Source organism: Triticum urartu, chromosome 2A (assembly GCF_056163025.1).
Source record: "Triticum urartu cultivar PI428250 chromosome 2A, HENAU_Tu73, whole genome shotgun sequence".
Classification (NCBI taxonomy): domain Eukaryota; kingdom Viridiplantae; phylum Streptophyta; class Magnoliopsida; order Poales; family Poaceae; genus Triticum; species Triticum urartu.
The window spans coordinates 82,033,082-82,046,972 of record NC_141874.1 but is presented as its reverse complement, the minus strand read 5'-3'; positions in this window follow the sequence as shown (position 1 = coordinate 82,046,972).

Here is a 13,891-nt window from a genome sequence, read left to right as displayed (position 1 = left end):
TCTCTCGTGCTAGAAGGTGAATGATATTATTTTTTCTGTTAGGTATTTACTAGGTTTTCTGTTTTCTTTTGGGCATTTTTTGTTATTATGTTTCTTTTTTTCTTCTCATTTTCCCTTTTAAAATCGGGAAATTTCAAAAAAGAAAAATGTTCAATCGTTATTTTGTTTTCGTTATGTCATGTCATGTTTGCATTTCGCAGAAAAATGTTCTACATTTCATAAATTCTTCAACATTTTCAAAACAATGTGTTTAAAAAAATGTACCTGTTTCTAAACAATGTTCACAAACATGAAAACTGTATGAATCTTTCAAAAAATGTTTACCTTTTTCCAGAACTTGTTCGACAAGTTCGAACCGGTTGCTACAATGATCATTCGCTATATAGTAAACCCGATCTATAGTGAACCACGCTATCTGTGTGTCGTGCTGCTATTGAATGCAATGGGGAGCTACCTTACGCGCCCGAAGAATTCACTGGCGCTCATGCGTCCCCGTTCTTGGGCCGTCACAAGAAGAAGGGAAGCACCCGACTAGTTTCCCTGGTCGCTCGATCAAGTTAGACCGGTCGCGGTTGACCAGTTGACCGGTTAATCATTGATTGTGGAAACAAATTAGTATAAAAAAAATCATGAATTCAAATAAATTCATGGATTTCGAAAAATAGTTCATAAAGTCACGAATTTGAAAAAAATCCTCATTGAATTTAAAAAAAGTTCAGAATTTTTTGAAAAGTTTATCAATCTTTTTAGGAGTCTATTGAATTTAAACAAAGATCATCAAATTCTAAAACGTTCTTCTATTATGAAATAAATTCCATTGAATTTGAAACATGTTCATTGATTTTGAAATTTCTTTATCAAAATTTTAAAAGAGTATAGCAAATTTGAAAAAAGTTCACTGATTTCGAAAAAAGTGCACCAAATTTGAAAAAGTGCGTGCATTGTGAAAAATAGATAAAAATAAAATAATGTAGATAGAAAAAAATCAAACAAAAACCGGTCCCCAAAAAATTCAAAAAGGAAAGAAACGTCTGGGAAGCTTCTTTAAACCGGGAGAGGTGAGCTTCCTGGGTGCGATTGTGGGCGGGGGTGCGCCAGATTGCAGAAAAAAAGAAGTAACGGCCGCATAAGGCTCCGTATAGGAAATGCCGACGCAATGGGCATCCAACAGGAGCTCCCCTATTCAGCGGTTAAGGCGGTAAATTGATGGTAAAACACACACTAGGCCGAAGCCCATGTAACACTTTACTCTCTTCATGCAAGTTGGTGTTTTTCTCTTACAGTTGGATTTTCAGCCATTTTTTCATATTCGGTTGGTCTTTTATTTAGAATGCCGTTTTTGGAAAAATAAAATCTGAATTTTACATATATTATAAAATGGTAATGGTTTTTCAAGAAACATAGATTAGTTTTATAAAAAAACATGAATTAAAAATTAACGTGAATTTTAATAATGCTTATAAATTTAAAATATGTTAATAAACCTTTTAAAAAATTGAAAAATTAATAAATATATTTGAATATTATAAAGTTCACAAATGTTTCAAGTATTCAAGAGTTAATTTTTTTTCAAAATAAAAAAATGCCCATGAATAAAAAAAAAAGTAAAGGGAAAAACTGAAAATAAGAAACCAGTAGAAAATACTGGTAAAAAACCTGCAAAAAATAGAAAAAAACTGGACCAGGATCTTCCCAAAAACCGACTCTCTGCATTCTTTTACATGGTTAGGTTTATACGTTTTTGTAGATTGTACGGTATTAGTACTTCAGTAAATACAATATGAAATTAAGATACGGTTCGGTTTATACGAAATTATTTCGGTGTATACCATAATAACCAAAGTTGAAGCGAATTTGAAAATGACCGTAATAATTTACAAATTTATGACTCAAAACACATAATTTTTTATAGAAACAACATATAGAAGTATACATAAGTATATTGCATGCATGGATCCATTCATTGATGGTTACGAACGTGCTTAGTATTTTTTAAGAGAAAAATAACTATGTTACACGAAAATTGGACGTGCTTAGGAGGGAATCTGGATCATGTACAAGAAAAATGACTACTTGTATGGTTGTTCGCCTCGAAAAATAAAAGAAATTACTTCGTTATTCGGTTGACCATTTGGTTTTTCAGTATATACCATAAAAACCAAAATTGAAAACAGTAAGAAAAGTTCATACCATATAGAAACCACAAACCATAAAATTGGGTCGGTTCAGTTTATTTTTGGTTCAGTTTTCAAATGCATAGAGTGGGCCGGCCCATAACATCGGGAGGTGTGTGTGTTTCCTACGAGCAACACTTTAGTCAGCTCCTTAGGAAGAAGAACACGATCAGGGCTCTGATGAATTCTTTAGGGATACAGATTGGTGATCCAGCGGAGCTTAAATCAATGGTAACGGAATTTTATAAAACTCTTTACACCTCGGAGGGTGTGAATGATATGGAGGCAGTGCTCAACCATGTACCCAGGAAAGTTACCAGGGAGACGAATGCAAGTTTATGTGCAGATTATATAGAGGAAGAGGTGAAAACAACGTTGTTTCAGATGTTCCCAACTAAATCACCTGGGCCAGATGGCTTTCCTGCGCATTTTTATTAGAGGCACTGGGATGTATGTGGTGAAGAGGTGACAAAGGGTGTTCTGCGTATTGTTAGAGGGGAGGAAAGTGCAAAATGTATCAATGAAACTTTTCTAGTACTTATTCCAAAGGTAATGAGCCCATCTTTGTTATCTCAATTCCGCCCCATTAGTTTGTGCAATGTTTTGTACAAAATTGCCTCCAAGGTTTTGGCAAACAGGTTGAAGCAGATTTTACTAGACATAATTTCAGAAGAACAGTCAACCTTTGTGCCAGGGAGACTGATAACTGACAACATTATTACTGCTTATGAGTGTCTGCACTTTATGAAGAGGAGCAAGTCAAAGAATAACAACCATTGTGCTTTAAAACTTGATATGATGAAGACCTACGACAGGATTGAATGGACTATCTTCAGGCAATGATGGTAAAGCTTGGCTTTGCACAACAATGGGTAAATGTGGTTATGAATATGATCAAGTCAGTCTCATTTTCAGTTCTTTTCGATGGAGAGCAATTGGAGCAATTTAAACCCACTAGAGGTATTCGGCAGGGAGACTCGATCTCCCCTTATCTATTTTTGATTGCAGCGGAGGGCCTTTCGTGCCTACTAAAATCCGTTCCTCAGTCGTCAGCTTTTGAGTTCAGGTGGTGCCGACAGCTCCGGTTGTCAAGCACTTGCTTTTTGCTGATGATAGCCTGCTGCTATTCAAGGCCAGTATAGAAGGGGTAGCTTTGGTGTCAAACTTGTTGAATATATATTGCAATGCTTCGGGACAAAGAGTGGACAATGACAAATCCTCTATTTTTTCAGTAAGGGCTGTCCTCAAGCAACTCGTGATGGTATTAAAAACTCTCTGCAGGTGCATGATGAACAGTTAAGCGACATGTACCTAGGGATGCCTACTGATGTGTGACATTCAAAGAATGGCACCTTCAGGTATTTGACAAATAGGGTATGGGAGAAGATCAAAATATGGATGGAGAAGTGGTTATCTTATGCTAGGAAGGAAGTGCTTATCAAGGCAGTAGCTCAAGCAATTCCAGTTTGTTCTATGGCTTGTTTCAGGTTGCCAATAGGAATTTGCGAAAGTATTACATTTATGATCAGACAATTTTGGTGGGTTAGCAAGAGGGGGAAGAGAAAGCCTTGCTGGATTTCTTGGGATGTATGCACAAGACCCAAATACTTGGGAGGGCTCGGATTTCGGGATATTGAGTTATGTAATTTATCCCTACTTGCTAGACAGGCATGGTGTATCATTCAAGCTCCAAATATGCTAAGTGCGAGAATTTTACAAGCTAAGTATTTTCCGGGCACTTATATCCTAGATGCTGAGTTGGGACACAGCCCATCTCAGATTTGGAGGGGTATTCGGGATGGGAGAGATGCCCTTGCTAGAGGAATAATACGAAGAATTGGTACAGGAGAAAGCACATTGGTTTGGGAGCATAATTGGATACCTCGATCGGGATTGATGAAACCGGTGTTATGTCTGGTGACGGAGAGGCCGACTTGGGTTTCGGAGTTGATTGATATCTTGTCGGTGATTTGGCGCGAGGATAAGGTGTGAGCGGTATTTCTGCCAATGGATGCTGATAATATTTTGAAAATCGCACTTTGTACTAGGGGATTTGATGATTTCTGGGCTTGGGGAGAAGATGGCAGAGGCATTTTTTCAGTTAAACCTGTTTACAAATTTTTGCTCACTATGAAGCTGCAGAATGAAGCATTGTTACAGCCGGTTGGAGGACATTCGAACGCTGTCATGGAAGAGAGGGCATTGATGTCATTATGGAAGATCAAGATACCTTCGACAATCAAGGTTTTCTTGTGGAGACTTTGCCATGAAACCACTCCAACGGCAGCTGTATTACATCACAGAAATATGTCGACCACATCTGTGTGTGCTTTCTATGCCGTGCAAGATGACTGGAAACATGCTTTGATTGATTGCATTATGGCGAGGAGCGTGTGGTCTCTCTGCTCAGAGGAAATTGTGGAAGCTATCGTTGATAATCTGATAATGGATGCAAAAAATTGGTTATTTACTATGCATGAGACATTGTCACACGAGCAGTTCACCCGAATGGTGGTGACCTTATGGGCCATTTGGCGATCAAGGAGGAAAGCCATCCATGAAGATATTTTTTAAAGCCCTTTTGCATTCTTTTGTCAACTTTTTTCTCAGAGATCTACAAATAGTTGAAAGGCAAACTCGGACGCAGATACAAATGCCGAAAGCACGACCAACAACTTGGTTGGCACCTCCGGAGGGTTGCAAAGGTTAATGTTGATGCAGCGGTCTCTGTTGAAGGAAGTTTTGGAGCTGTGGTGGCAGTCTGTCAGGATCAGAGAGGAAAATTTCTTGGGGCTTCAGCTGTCATTTTCAAACACATAATTGATCCTAACATGCTGGAAGCATTGGGAGTACGTGAAGGGCAATCTTTAGCTGACGATCTTTACGAGAACCGGATTCAATATTGCTTCAGATAGCAAGATGGTGGTGAATGACATCAAGGTGAACTCGGCAGCAGGGTATGGAGCCATTCTACATGAAATAAAAGACCGATCTAGGAATTTCTTTTGCTGTAATATAGTTCATGAGTTTAGGAGCTCGAATTTCGAGGCTCACACTCTCTCTAGACATGCTTTAGGACTCGGTTTTGGTCGCCATGTTTGGTTAGGCCGACCGGGGGAGCTTCCCTTTCGTAAACATTTTGGAGATTGAATAAAGCTAAGCGAGATTGTCTCAAAAAAGTCAGCTCCTTAAGCGTTAAGTAGGATATTCCTGTGTAATGTACTAATTTAATTGTTGGTGTCAATAGTCGTTGGTTGAATTTAAATCACATCACACAAAAATTATACTACTTGCTAGCTACGATTTATCCCGGAGATTCCAACATGAAGCAAGAAGGAATTCAAGCGAGATAATATGCATTTTGATGAAAGAAAGGGTCCGACCTCCTCCTAAGTTGTCATTTAATTAAATTGGCGGCTTGACATCATGACCGACAAGTCTAAATTTCATGAAAAACAGGGGAAGCATCTTTTACGGATGGTTTGGATTCCAGAATTGGATCCTAGCTGAGCATTAGGAAATTCTATCACTAGCATTTTGAAGGCAAAACTCCATCATGATACAATGTATCCAACACAAAATATGGTTAATTATCACCATAAGATTTGGATTTTTTTGCTAAGCTTGAAGGCCCTTCTCCTTAGAACATTGTATGTGCTCTTTAAACCTTGTTAATACATTGCTTATAGGAGCATGTACCTAATCACATTTAGTGTAAACATCAAAATCTTGCTTAGTTTGTCATTAATCATGAGAACCCACTTAGCTCCAACATTTCCAGTAAAAAAATCCTATAATATGTTTCTTACGGGTGTCCATACAATTTAGAGGAAGTTCTCAGCCGAGGTCTTTTGCCAGTTCCCATAAAACCTTTCCCTAAAGGTGGTTTTGGTGGTGGTGCGATCGTGACGACGAACTCTGGCGGAGGATGGCGATGGGTGGCAGCACCAGGCAGGCGGGCAGCGCAGTAGCGATGATCAACAATGGCGGCACGATAGTCAGGGGTGGCGGGGCAACGGCGTTGTGGATTCTGGTGGCGGTTAGCTGACGTGGCACTTTTACAGGAAGGGCCATCTTCCCATAGATTGAGGAGAAGTTTTAGAGATTACATGGGTTCCCATAAATTTTTTAGGCATTCATGGGAACTGTTGGAGAGCTTTTTTTGCCCAGGAGGAACAATATGCAATTAAACTTCTACTCCATTGAGTCCATCCCCATCGCCTCATCCTTACTCTTGTCCTTTATAGGACTCTCCTTTGGATGGAAGTTAGAGAGCCTGCTACCATGCTAGAGTTTGATTCGAGCTTGACATGGGACTTTTTGGTGTCGTTCAGCCTAGAGAAGATGGTGCCAGGGAGTGGATGATCTAGCTCGCCAAATCCTTTGAAATAGGGCTCCAGTGCACCGAATCATCATCGGTGAGACCAATGCAAATAGGACGATGTCTCAGGTGTTGAAGAACATAGGTCGTTAGAAAGTTTGAGAATATTAGTGTTGCATAGGTCGTTTCAATGTAGTGCAGTCATGTTTTTTTTGTTGTATACATGGTCAGCGTGTTAGTAGTAGCGATTTCTTGATGTATGTTGCAAAGGGATGTTTTACATGTTACAGTGGATTTTTGTCGTTTCCTCATACATTGGTATGTTTATCTGGGTATGTTGCAAACCAGTTTTTAACGGTTTGATCCAATGAATATGAATTTATGGTATCCATGGAACTTTTTTTGTTGCATACACCACTAGTGCAGAACCGGGCTTTAGCGCCGGCTCGTAAGGACCTTTAGTGCCGGTTACAACCGGCACTAAAGAGTGGAGACTAAAGGCCCCCCTTTACTACCGGTTCGGCACGAACCGACGCTAAAGGGCCACCACGCGGCACGAGTCAGCGCCGGGGGAGGGGAGCCCTTTAGTACCGATTGGTAACACCAACTGGTACTAAAGGATTTCTTTTGATTTTTTTTGAAATAAAGAAAAAACAGCCCACCTACTGGGCCGGCACAGCTTGCATACGACTAGAAACCCAACCTCTAGTTGGGCCAGGATGCAGGCCCGTATGGCCCAATAGGCCCCACAGGCCCACAAAGGCCTGCTTAGAGAGGATCTCGACACGGTAGCCGCGGCGGGGCTTATAAACCGGTGCGAGCTCCTCTCAACTAGCGAGGTGGGACTAAACATTGTGCACGGCGGGTGGCAGCGCACCCCTTTAGTACCGGTTGGTGGCACGAACCCGTACTAAAGGGGGGGGGGTTCTTTAGTACCGGTTGGAGCCACCAACCCGTACTAAAGGCCACCACCTCTTTAGTACCGGTTCGTGGCACGAACCGGTACTAAAGGTTCGCCATGAACCGGTACTAATGAGCGCCGCCCAGCTAGCCGTTGGAACCGGCACTAATGGACACATTAGTGCCGGCTCAAAATCAAACCGGCACTAATGTGCTTCACATTTGATCCTTTTTCTACTAGTGCACGGTTAATGTTGTAACCTTTTTAATGGTTTAAAAGTATGGTGGAAACTATGTAACTATGTGTCATGAAATAATGTGCAAGAACTAGGTTTTCTTGTTGCAAAGTGGGGATGTCTCATATCAACACACTTACATGCGATTGGATGGTAGAGTTGACATCAATTTGTCTCTCCACGCATCATGCAGAAGCCTAATGCATTCCTATAAAATAAGCTCAACACATGTCCTTTTAATTAGTGCAAAGTTTCCCTAAGTATGTAGAGGAATAGTTACTCATAGATGCTTGTTAGTTTCATACCATCATTGGATGAACCATGTGGGCATGAGGCCCAATCAAAAAATTATGCATTCCAAAGTGTTGCACCAGGTTTAGTCCCGTGGCTAAAGTAAGGAGGTGGGTACTTAAATCGCATGTAGCCTCCAAGTGTGTTTTTGGTAGTTAATACAATTCCTATAGACTCATTGAATTATGTATGAATAACATTAGATGGATGAATTTTACATGGTACATGAAGGATATTGGAGAAATTTTATATAAATCAAGATATAAATAGAGATCATTGTGTACAATAGATGAATGTATTATGATAAGAAGTGAGGGAGCTTCGAGCCATCAAGATTGAGTTTGATAAGCACATGGTCACTGGCACTAGGGGTGGAAGCTTAAGGTAGGTGCGATGCGTCGATGATGCCGAGGTGTGAGCATGGGGTGATGCTGCTAACTAGATGTCGCCGATGAGCTATGTATTTATTTATTTCCATGGTGTAGTATCACCGACGAATAGGGAATGCACATTAGTGGATGTTGTGTTACTACTAATGAGCAAGGGTTGCTCATTAGTGGTATGTTTTGGTTCCACTAAGAATTAGTTTCTAATGTGTAACCAACCCGTGAGTGTTCAAGGTTTCTAGTCCAACGATGTTTTAACTAATTAATGTTGTTGTAGAAACAACAAAGAAGTCACTCGGGGACCCAACAACTGCTAAGTAGGGCAAATCCTAGGAGTAGCAATAACAACCATCCATCCTCAAATCCATCCAATATTATTCATGCATTAACTATGGAATATTCCTCCATGCACATCTCAATGAAAATATTGGTCCATAAGGATTTTTTTAATAATTACCAGAAACAAACTTGGGGCTACATCAACTTCCATTGAATTATATATGTACCTATTTGAATTCGCGAATAGTGTCCTAGGTCAATGGTGTTTAGCTAGGAAGTATTGGATATGGGTAACTCCTAGTTACAATACCAGAAGTGAAGTAGAAGTATTGTATTTAGCACAACACATTTTTAAAAGAAAAATGTTGGTTGACATATGTAGGTTGCCAGTAAGCTTCTCTATTCGCATGTAAGAGAATAGGTGACTTTACGATGTGCTACTCCTTCCTACATAAGCTTATCATGTATAATTGACACCGTTAGATGTGGTCTTACAATCTAATAGTTATCATTTTTGGTGCACTAACTTGAAATAATTGAACATACAATTTTTTTTCCAACTTGTCCGTGCAAATTTGAGATACTATACAACTTGATGTTGAATCATTCTTTTCTCTATGGGACAGTCATTCTTTTCCAACTTTATATCTCCCAATTAGGCTCGGCATTGATTTCCAAACTAACATGCTTTATTTAGTTCCTCCTATTTCTCTATGGGGCAAACATTCTTTTCAACGTGCAGTGTTTTTTTGTTTTTTGTTCCTTTTGGTTTATGTGCATTGTCCTTCCTGAGTTTGTGTTTCCTTGATTCATACATTTGTATTTATAGTTAGTTGTATCTAACTATGCTCAAAACTCCATTAGCTTGGTTCATGGTTTTTATAACATCTTATTTGCAATTTGCACACTCATGTATGCAAAATGGTAACAATGGTATTAGGAAAAAGTCCCCATAAAAGCTTGTTTAGTACAGATTATGCCAAATTGCAGATTGTCGTATTCATTATAAATTGAAATATCTCATCATAGATTTAGTGACTCTTTAACACATTTGCATAATGCTGTTTGGAAAAGCGGAGATACAAATGTTTTGAAATCTTGGGAAGCATGGGGGACATATATCGCAAAAAAGAGATTTCAGTGGTTCAATCAGTGATACTTCTCCCAATTAGAGTTTATACCGCGCTAAAACACAAGAGGAAAATAAATTCTAAAGAAGCTAGTAGTGTAGAGTTAGGCAAATTTACACAAATCTTCTCTTGCTATGTAGGTTTTCTGCGTGCCGAATTGCTAATTGATTATAATCACAAGGTTCTCGACATATAAATGAAACTTTATGAGTTATGTTGCAAAGGATGTGCCAAAGGGGACTAATGGGCTGAGCTTTTTTTTACTGAAAAAGGCTTTCGCCCCACTTTATAAATAAAGCAATCCGCCAGGAGCACATACAAGACCAGTTCAACACACACATCCAAGTCGCACAAATAAGGTCCAGAGGTTCCGCTGAGGGCACAACTCAACAAGCCCAAAAACGCAACACAACATAAAAAGACAGCTCAGCCAGGGCCAAGGCCATAGCCGGAGCTGGATAGCAACACACGACTAATCAGGCTCATGAGGAGGCGGCGGAGGGAGCGGCGACAGACGGACGGCCATCGAGCAGAGGTCGGCGATGAAGGCGGAGATGGCGTCCCGGTCCCGAGGGCGGCTAAGCGGCCGCCAGAGCTGCAAGTAACCAGACAATTTGTAGAGGGCGTCAGTAGAGCATCGGAGAGGGGAGCGCTGAATCACAAGTTTATTGCGAATGGTCCAAAGCGTCCACGCGAGAACCCCAATCTCAAGCCACCTAATGTGGCGAGATGGAAGCGGGGAGGCCTGTAGTTCGGCGAAGAGGTCGGGGAAGTTGGAGTGGCACCAATTCCCGCCAATTGCCTCCTAAAGCAGCTCCATACGAACTGCGCAGACACATAGGAGAAGAAAATGTGGTTCGAGTCTTCGGGGGAATCACAGAGGGGGCAGAGGCCAGAGCCTGGGCCATTGCGCTTGCGGACCTCAACACCTGACGGAAGCTGACCGCGGATCCACTGCCACATGAAGATCCGGATTTTAAGGGGCAGTCGAATGGACCAAACCGCCTGAAGGGGGGAAGGGGCGGAGGAGGGGGCGATAGCCGCATAGAGGGACTTGGTGGAGAATTGTCCCGAAGGCTCAAGGTGCCACCGAACCTCATCCGGGCCAACATCGACAGTCGGTTCATGGAGCGCAATACAATCAAGCAACTCATGCCAGGCGGCCACTTCCGGAGGCCCAAATGGCCTCCGAAACGCGAGGCGCCCTAAGTCAATAAGGGCCTACTGAACTGAGAATGTAGGGGCGACAGCGATGGAGAAGAGGTCGGGAAAGCGGGCAGTGAAGGGGGCGTCCCCAGCCCAGCGGTCAAACCAGAACAAGGTCGCGGCTCCGGAACCAACCGATATGGAGGTCCCAATGCGGAGGACGGGAAGCAGCTAGATGACCGACTGCCAGAACTGGGACCCTCCCGACCGCTGGCAGAAGGCCAAGGGTTGACCACGCAGGTATTTGTTCCGGATGATGTCTAACCACAGACCGCCATGTCCCTGAGAGATGCGCCAGAGCTAGCGGGAAAGGAGGGAAATGTTCATGCGCTTAGAGCACATGATGCCAAGGCCTCCCTGGTCCTGAGGCTTGCAGATGTCGGGCCAACTAACCATATGATACTTCTGCCTGTTATTGTCTCCCGCCCAATAGAAGCGAGATTGAATTTTAGCAATCTCGTGATGGAGGGTCTCGTGGAGACTGTAGAAGCTCATAAGGAATATGAGGAGACTAGAGAGCGAGGAGTTGATGAGGATTGTCCGGGCCGCCTTCGAGAGCCATCAACCTTGCCACGGCTCCATTCGCGCTTGCAACTTGGAGACCGTAGGGCGAAGGTCCGCCACAGTGAGCCGGGAGTCACTAATGGGCGTTCCCAAGTATGTCGTTGGGAAGGAGCCCAGGCGGCAGTTGAGGCGGTTGGCAATGCCGAGGGCCTCAGCCGGAGAGTAGCCCATCACCATCACATCGCTTTTGTCGAAGTTGATCTTGAGACCAGACATTTGCTGGAAGCAGAGGAGGAGGAATTTCAGGCTAGCGATGTCCGCATCCGAGCCTTCGACCATGATGATGGTGTCGTCAGCGTACTAGAGCAGGGAGATGCCAGTGCCACCGGTCAGGTGAGGGGTGATCCCACGAATATGACCAGTAGCCTTGGCCTTGTCCAGGATGGCCGCAAGAGCATCAACCACCATATTAAACAAGAACGGGGAAAAAGGGTCACCCTGTCTCACCCCACAGAATGTGGGGAAGTAGGGACCAATCTCCCCGTTGATGTTAACAGCCGTGCGCCCACACGAAACCATCTGCATCACCCGAGTTACCCAACGGTCATCGAAGCCTTTTCGCAGAAGAACTTCCCGAAGGAAGGGCCAACTAACAGTGTCATAGGCCTTATGGAAGTCGATCTTCACAAAGACCGCTTTGAGGTGCTTGGAGCGGACTTCATGGAGGATTTCGTGGAGGACCAACACCCCATCCAGAATATACCGGCCTTGGATGAAAGCCGATTGGTTTGGGTGGGTAATACGGTCGGCAAGCAGGGTCACCCTATTGGCATACCCTTTAGCAAGAATCTGGAAGATCACGTTAATCATCGTGATAGGGCGGAACTGGCGGATGTCAGAAGCACCAGGAACCTTGGGGATGAGCGAGATCGTCCCGTAGTTCAGGCGTCCGAGATCGATGGACTCGACGTAGAACTCGTCAAAGATAGCCATGATCTCCGGCTTAATCACATTCCAGAAGCTCTGGAAGAACTTAACTGGAAGACCATCCGGGCCAGGGGCCGAGGATGGGTTCATGCCCTTGATGGTCGCCCAGACTTCGTCCTCAGAGAAGGGGGCCGTAAGGGCCGTGTTCTCAGATGCGGAGACAAGATGGCGACCAGACCAACAGTCCTGGGCAAGGGATAAGCCGCTCCGAGGAGCGGTGGTGAACAAGGACCTATAGAAGCCGTTGACGTGGGACCTAATGTCCCGCGGGGATTGCAGGAGAACCGAGCCATCCCAAAGAAGGGGGATGGTTTTGCGCCTGCGACGACCATTCGCGATGGCTTGGAAGTAAGCCGTATTCGCGTCACCCTTCAGGACCCATTTCTGAGCACTGCGCAACCGCCAGTAAGCCTCTTCATCCGTGTAGATGATAGAAAGCTGGTCCTCCAAGTCGTAGCGGGAAAGCCACTCCTCGGGGGAGAGGCCGTGCGCGTCGGCCCGAAGATCCAGGGCTTGGATCACGGACAGAAGAGCCTTCTTACACTCGCGGAGGTCGCACCCCAGGTTGGCGCCCCATCCTTTCATGAACCGTCGGCCCCGTTTGGCGCAGCTGTGCCAGGAGTCGACAGTAGAAGGAGGGCGAGCAGGGGACAGGGAGAGAGCCCGAGTCTCCACCCACCGGGCACCGACCGCGTCAATGAAGCCAGGTTGGGACAGCCAAAAACTCTCAAACCGGAAGCGGGGGGGGGGGGGAACCAGGGGGGGGCGTCCATCAGCATAAGAGAGAAGGAGGGGGACGTGGTCAAATCCAATCCGGGTGATGGCCCGGAGGGATGCGAGGGAGCAGCGGAGGTCCCATTCCGGGGAAACTAGGACCCGGTCCAGAACGGACTGGGCCGGGGCAGCCTGACGGTTGGTCCAAGTGAACTTGGCCCCAACCCGGTCGATCTCACGGAGGCCAAGATCAGCAATGCAGTCGTTGAACATTTGCATAAGGCCGAAGTTGACGTTGGCATTGCTCTTGTCCTCCGCGCACCTAAGGAGGTTAAAATCACCCCCTACGACAACAGGCAGCGATGCCGTCGACACCTTCTGATGAAGCTCCTCGAGGAAGGAAGTGGATCGGCTGTGATCGACAGGACGTAGACAATAATGACCTCCCACTTGAAGTTCAGGGAGCGCTCGAAAAGCTCCATGCTAACGAAGAACTGGCCCTGGTCCATACTACCCACCTCGAATGTGGCATCCTTCACACCTAACAGGATGCCACCAGAATGGCCCGCGGTCCCACTAGACGGGAGCCAATGCCAGGCGAAAAGGTGGGAGCTCAGGCGGTCAAGCTCCGTAAGGGAGAACTCCATACACATGGTCTCTTGGATGGCCACAATGTCAATGTGTTCATCACGAATGTACTCGATGAGTTGGCGGCGGCGGCCATCATGGCCGAAACCGCGGATGTTCCAGAAGATGGCACGCA